Here is a 7170-nt window from a genome sequence, read left to right on the forward strand (position 1 = left end):
ACCTCCCAAATAAATCAAATAAATCTTTAAAGAAATAGTAAGTTTTATATTTAGATTTTTTTTGGTTTTTTTAGAGAATAAACTGTATAATATAAGGCAATAGCTCCAAAATACCAGTCCACACACTCTCCATCCATTTATATGAAAAGAGGAAAATAGAAAGTAAACTTTATATAATATTAATTAATCCAATTTAAATCAAACTAAAATCCAATTAATCTAATTTAAAGGACAACATCTTTAATGATTTCTTGGCATTTAAACTCATGAAATTATTATAGTTGACATCAATTTTTATTATTTTTGATGTACTTGGCAAATAAGAGTTTCCTGCTTTATATCCATTCTGATAATTAAAGTTGAAATACAATTTCCATGGCCTAAAAAATATTAAGAAATCTGAGTTTCCTTTACCATCCTAAGGCATGCATTATTGCCATTTTATTATTCATGAAATGGTAAAAATAACACACACACACATGCACACATATAAAATCTATTGTTCTGGCTATGAAAATACCGGTTCCAAGTTCTAGAGTTTATCAGAAATATTGATATCAAAGCAGAAATAAAGATGCTAAGGTTACCTATGGGAAAAATTCAGAACTCGTCTTTTGCTGACCAATTCTCTCACTGACAATGATCAGAAAGGGTAGGATAGAATATAGAAAACTTCAGTTGGCGCTGTGGCTCACTTGGCTAATCCTCTGCCTGCAGCACCGGCACTCTTGGGTTCTACTCTTGGTTGGGGCACCAGATTCTGTCCCGGTTGCTCCTTTTCCAGTCCAGCTCTCTACTGTGGCCTGGGAGGGCAGTGGAGGATGGCCTAAGTGCTTGGGCCCTGAACCCGCTTGGGAGACCCAGAAGAAGCACCTGGCTTCGGATCGGCGCAGCGCCAGCTGTCTTGGCCATTAGAGGAGTGAGCCAACAGAAGGAAAACCTGTCTCTCTCTCTCACTGTCTAACTCTATCTGTAAAAAAAAATATATATATATATATAAAACTTCTCAGGGCCAGCATTGTGGTATAGTAGGCTAGACCTCCTACTTCAAAAAGCTTAATGAAAAAATGCATATTATGTAAAACTATAGGTTTCAAAAAAGTTTGCACCAAAATAAATTGTCATTTAATTCCATTTCCTATGAATTTTTGAAGTACCCTTGTATTCCCCAACACAATGGTAACCCAGTCCCTGAATTCTAGGCAGGGATCTGCTGTGTAGGTGGACTGGGAGAGCACTCCTTCCACAGACACGATGTCTGATAAAGAAGAATCCGTTTCTTTTGGAGCTTATGGTGGAAAGTCTACGGGAGGAGGACACCCAGTTACCCTTCTAGCTGGAAGTGAACCCAGACTAATTTTAACAACTGGTAAAACATAAATCATAAGGGTCCCTATTTTTAAAAATATTTCATGTATTTATTTGAGAGGTAGAGTGAGAGAGAGAGAGAGAGAGAGATCTTCCTTCTACTGGTTTACTTGCCAAATAGCCACAATGGCTGAAGCTGGGTCTATCTGAAGCAAGGAGCCAGGAGCCTCCTTAGGGTCTCCCATGCAGGCACAGGGGCCCAAGGACTTGGGCCATCTTCTACTGCTTTCCCAGGCCATAGCAGAGAGCTGGATCAGAAGAAGAGCAGCCAGAACACAAACTAGTGCCCATATGGGATACCGGTGCCACAGGTGGAAGCTTAGCCCACTAAGCCAGCGCTGACCCCAGAGACTCCCTATTTCACTGGGCACTCAATAATGGATTGGGTGAGGAGAGCTGGGATGAATGAAAAAAAACTGGAAACTGGGCATTGTTTTTACTGCTTTACGCCTTGCCATATCTACCTTCAGCCAGGAACATATGAGAGCTACTTATACGATAGGACCTTAATTAGTGAGGCATTTTTAAAAAACAGTACATCTTTTTTGACAACTCAATTTATTGTACATACTAAAATTTGCAGTATTCGAGAAATTATTAATCACTAAAAATGGCATATTGATTTTGCTGTGGAACGATTTCAGCATTCTTAGACATGGAAATTTTGTCTTTGTCATGTGGATTGCACTTTCAAAAGATAAGAGGGTTGGACAGAAGAGAATTTCATTTCTAGTGTAAGAGAAGGGTGTAACTGCCATCGACTTTGAAAACCAAAATTGCCTTCAGTTGAAGCAACTCTCATTCAAGCCACACACTTTCTGTCTAGTCACCCTCCCATTGGCTAGCATACAGATTTCTAAGAGACAGACAGGGAGAATGCTGGATTTGCATACAAATGTTGGTACACATTCCAAATTTAGCTGTCTAACATGGGAAAGATGTCTTAGGTGTTGACAAAACGTTATTTGAATAATGGAATCTTGGGGTCGGGAAAAGACCATGTGCCTGATGTTTGCAGTGCATTCTAAAAATAACTGTAAGTTGTTCTTTTGCAAATTGATAGTTAATACAAATATTTCAACAAAACTTTGAGTCTCATTCAACCTCCTACATTAAGCTGACTATCCCTCCGTGGTGTCATGGTTCATGAGTTTGTTCAACAAATTTAATAGGGGCCAAGTGTGCTGTTCTAAATAAACAAACATATACATGAGAGGGAATGCCATGTCATCTTTAGCTGGATTGGAAGTAGAGGAGTGGGGACTCGAACCAGCGCCCATAAGGGATGCTAGCACTACATTTACCTGCTATGCCACAGCACCAGCCCCACCATGTCATCTGTTATACTGCCTGCTACAGCACCTGGAAAAGCAGCAGAGGATGGCCCAAGTGCCTGGGCCCCTGTCACCTGGGTGGGAGACTCTGATGAAACTCCTGGCTCCTGTCTTTGGCCTGGCCCAGGGCTGGCGGTTGCGGTCATGTAGGGAGGGAACCAACAGATGGAAGACCTTTCTCTCTGTCTGTAACTCTGCCTTTTTAAATAAATAAATAAATCTTGAGAGAGAGAGGGAGAGAGAGATAACTATTTCTGTGACAGTTTTATCTCCATTTGAACGTGTCTCACTTTAAGAGAATTTTTCCAGTATCACTTTTTCCCAATGACTGAACACATATACTAATTACAAGGAGTCCTACACACTGGCATCTGCAGTCCTAGTTCACTCTTCACAGATAGAAAACATCCAGGCTGGCACCGCGGCTCACTAGGCTAATCCTCCGCCTTGCGGCGCCGGCACACCAGGTTCTAGTCCCGGTTGGGGCTCCAGATTCTGTCTCGGTTGCTCCTCTTCCAGTCCAGCTCTCTGCTGTGGCCCGGGAGTGCAGTGGAGGATGGCCCAAGTGCTTGGGCCCTGCACCCCATGGGAGACCAGGAGAAGCACCTGGCTCCTGCCTTCAGATCAGTGCAGTGCACTGGCCACAGCACGGCAGCCATTGGAGAGTGAACCAACGGCAAAGGAAGACCTTTATCTTTGTCTCTCTCTCTCACTGTCCACTCTGCCTGTCAAAAAATAAAAAAAAAAAATTAAAAAAACATCCTATATAGTGCTCATGTAACGGTCTTAGTCGGTTTTGTGTTGTTAGGATAAAATAACCCAAGGCTGGCCGGCACCGCGGCTCTCTAGGCTAATCCTCCACCTGCGGCTCCGGCACAGGGTTCTAGTCCCGGTCGGGGCAACAGATTCTGTCCCAGTTGCGTCTCTTCCAGGCCAGCTCTCTGCTATGGCCCAGGAGTGCATTGGAGGATGGTCCAAGTGCTTGGGCCCTGCACCCCATGGGAGACCAGGAGAAGCACCAGGCTCCTGCCTTCGGATCAGCGCGGTGCGCCAGCCGCAGTATGGCGGCCATTGGAGGGTGAACCAACGGCAAAAGGAAGACCATTCTCTCTGTCCTTCTCTCTCTCACTGTCCACTCTGCCTGTCAAAAAAAAAAAAAAAAAGAACCAATGCGGCTTTGGTCAAATCATTCAAAAAAAAAAAAAAACAAGGCTGGGCAATTTATTTATTTATTTTTTATTCATTTGAAAGAATTACAGAGAGAGGTAGAGACAGAGAGAGGTCTTCCATCCGCTGGTTCACCCCCCAGATGGCCACAGCAGCTGGAGCTGCTCCGATCCAAAGCCAGGAGCCAGGAGCTTCTTCCGGGTCTCCCACTGGGGGTGCAGGGGCCCAAGGACTTGGGCCATCTTCCACTGCTTTCCCAGACCATAGCAAAGAGCTGGATTGGAAGTGGAACAGTTAGGTCTCAAACAGGCGCCCATACGGGATGCCGGCTCTTCAAGCCAGGGCTTTAACCCACTGTGCCACAGTGCCAACCCCGTGGGCAATTTATTTTTAAAAGGATTCATGGCGCACACAGTTCTTGAGGTCTAAGAGCATGGCACTGTGACTTTGTGGCTTCTTGAGAGGGTATGTGTCACATTGCAGTGGAAAGTGGAGAAGGGAAGTGGACCCGTGTGGAGGAGCAGGTGCAAAAGGCAGAGGCAAAGGGGGAGGCTGCCAGGCTGGCTGCAGAACAACCCTCTGTGGGGGTAAACTCATCCAGTCCTGAGAGAGACTAACTCCCTCCCAGAGACCTAATCAAGAAAAACACCAATACACTCCTGAGGGAGGAGCCCCTGTGACCTAATCACATTCTGCACCTAAATGTTCCGACCCCTCTCAGCAGTGTTGTTACATTGGGTGCCAGGCTGAGATACACTGTATCCAAACCCCAGAACATTGAAGGAGAAGGGGAAAGGCTCCCCATTATGAGTCTGCAGACTTCTATTTCAGTTCTTCCCTTGTCTCCTCTTCCTTTGCCACAGCCCAAGTTAGAAGAGCTAGTACTAGAGTTGTCATTCACCAGGTAGGATCACAGGCCAGTAAATCCAAACCCAGTCACTGACTGCACCTCTCTCTCTCCCACTGGTGCCAGGGGCTGATTGTTACCACTCGCAGTCAGATGCAGAAGGGAGAAGAAACTATGCCTTGACATGGGAATAGTGTCATAGGGGCAGGCACTTTGCGCAGCGGGTTAAAGCCCTGGCCTACACACCAGTATCCCATATGGGTTTGAGTCCTGGCTGCTTCACTTCCAATCCAGCTCCCTGCTATTGCACCTGGGAAAGCAGTGTAGGATGGCCCAAGTTCTTGGGTCCCTGCACTCATGTGGGAGACCCAGAAGAAGCTCCTGGCTTCAGGTCAACTCAGCTCTGTCTGTTGTGGCCATTTGGGGAAAGAAGCAGCAGATGGAAGACCTCTCTCTCTCTCTGTAACTCTGTTTCAAATAAATAAAATAAATCTTATAAAAGTGTCATATTCCTAGCTTTAACATAAATGTCTATTTCATGGCTTTAAATTTTATTTTTCTTCATTTATTTGGAAGGCAAATGCAGAGAGAGAGAGAGCTCTTCCATTTTTAGTTCACTTTCCAAACGCCCACAACAGCTGACGCTGAGTCAGGCTGAAGCCAGGGACCCGGAACTCACTCCAGGTCTCCTACATAGTTGTCAGGGACCCAAGGACTTGGGCTGTCACCTGCTGCCTCCCAGGGTGTGCATTAGCAGGAAGCTGGGTCAGAAGCAGAGGAACTGAGACCCAAAAGCACTCTGATACGGGATGCAGGCACCCTAAGCAGTGTCTTAGCTCTGCCAGACTCACGCCCCTGTTTCATGGTTTTATGCAAGTGATGAGAAGCCCAGTTCCTTTGGGTGTTATTAATTTCCTGACTACCCTTTGCTTCCTGTTAATGTAACAGACACTTAAATGTGTCACAAACAATGTTTATGAGCCCCCTAAGCTGCCTTGTTGAAACCTAACCCTTCATGTGTAGTGTTGATGTGAGTGAAGCGGTATTATTATTTTTTTTTACTCCAGGCTCTTATCATGCACAAAGACAGGCACGCAAAGCGATTAAATTCACGTGAAAGGTTTGAGAAAGTGAACACGCACACAGACAGGGGAGCATGGACTGCCCCACACAGAGAAATATCAGTCCTGAGTAGGCAGTGGGCCAGAAGACTTATCTGAAAGGAGAAGGGGTGGGGGAGGGGAAACAGAGAACATCTGGGAGCCCCTCCAGTGGAAGAGAGAGCCCCCCTCCCATTGTTGGCCTCCTTGGGGGAAGGGGAAGGTAGGAGTGCCTCTCCAGCCACCTGGGAATTATATGGCACCTCTGCAAGTTCCACATGGAGCTCAATGGCTCAATATCCATGTTTTCCTTTTTTTTTTTTTTAAGATTTATTTATTTATTTGAAAATCAGAGTTACACAGAGAGAGAAGGAGAGGGGGAGGGGGGGTGTCTTCCATCCACTGGTTCACTCCCCAGTTGGCCACAACAGCCGGAGTTGCACCAATCTGAAGCCAGGAGCCAGAAGCTTCTTCCAGGTCTCCCATGCAGGTGCAGGGGCCCAAGGACTTAGGCCATCTTCCACTGATTTCCCAGGCTATAGCAGAGAGCTGGATCAGAAGTAGAGCAGCCAGGTCTCGAAACGTCATCCACATGGGATGCCGGCACTGCAGGCGGTGGCTTTACTTGCTACGCTACAGCCCTGGCCCTGAACAGTTGCTTTTCTATGGCTGTAAAACCCTAAGTTGTGGCTGTGTTCTCCAACGACAGCGATGACAGCAATGACAGCAATGACCCCTGAAGAACAAAGCGTGGAAGGCCGCTTGAACTGCTGGTTACTCCCAAGGTGCATCTGTTGATCCATGGCCCTGCCCACTCTTAGCTGCACCTGTTGTTCTAATCATTCTGTATCTCCAGGCTCACTTAGCTTACTCGCTTTCAGACGTGTTGCCTTTGGCATTGTCTACTTTTTGTTGTTTTCTCTTAGTTTTAATAACTGGTTTATTTTACTCTCCCTTCTATAGATCTTTGGTTGTTGTTTTTGTTTGTTTGTTTTGATAGGCAGTTAGACAGTGAGAGAGAGAGAGAGAAAGAGACAGAGACAGAGACAGAGAGAAAGGTCTTCCTTTTTTTGTTGGTTCACCCCTCAAGTGGCCACTACGGCTGGTGTGTTGCGGCCGGCGTGCTGTGCCTATCCGAGGCCAGGAGCCAGGTGCTTCCTCCTGGTCTCCCATGCAGGTGCAGGGCCCAAGGACCTGGCCCATCCTCCACTGCATTCCTGGGCCACAGCAGAGAGCTGGACTGGAAGAGGAGCAACCGGAACAGAATCCGGCACCCCAACCGGGACTAGAACCCGGGGTGCCGGTGCTGCAGGTGGAGGATTAGCCTAGTGAGCTGGGGCGCCGACCTTCTCGT

The sequence above is a fragment of the Lepus europaeus genome, chromosome 12 (genome assembly GCF_033115175.1).
Source record: "Lepus europaeus isolate LE1 chromosome 12, mLepTim1.pri, whole genome shotgun sequence".
Classification (NCBI taxonomy): domain Eukaryota; kingdom Metazoa; phylum Chordata; class Mammalia; order Lagomorpha; family Leporidae; genus Lepus; species Lepus europaeus.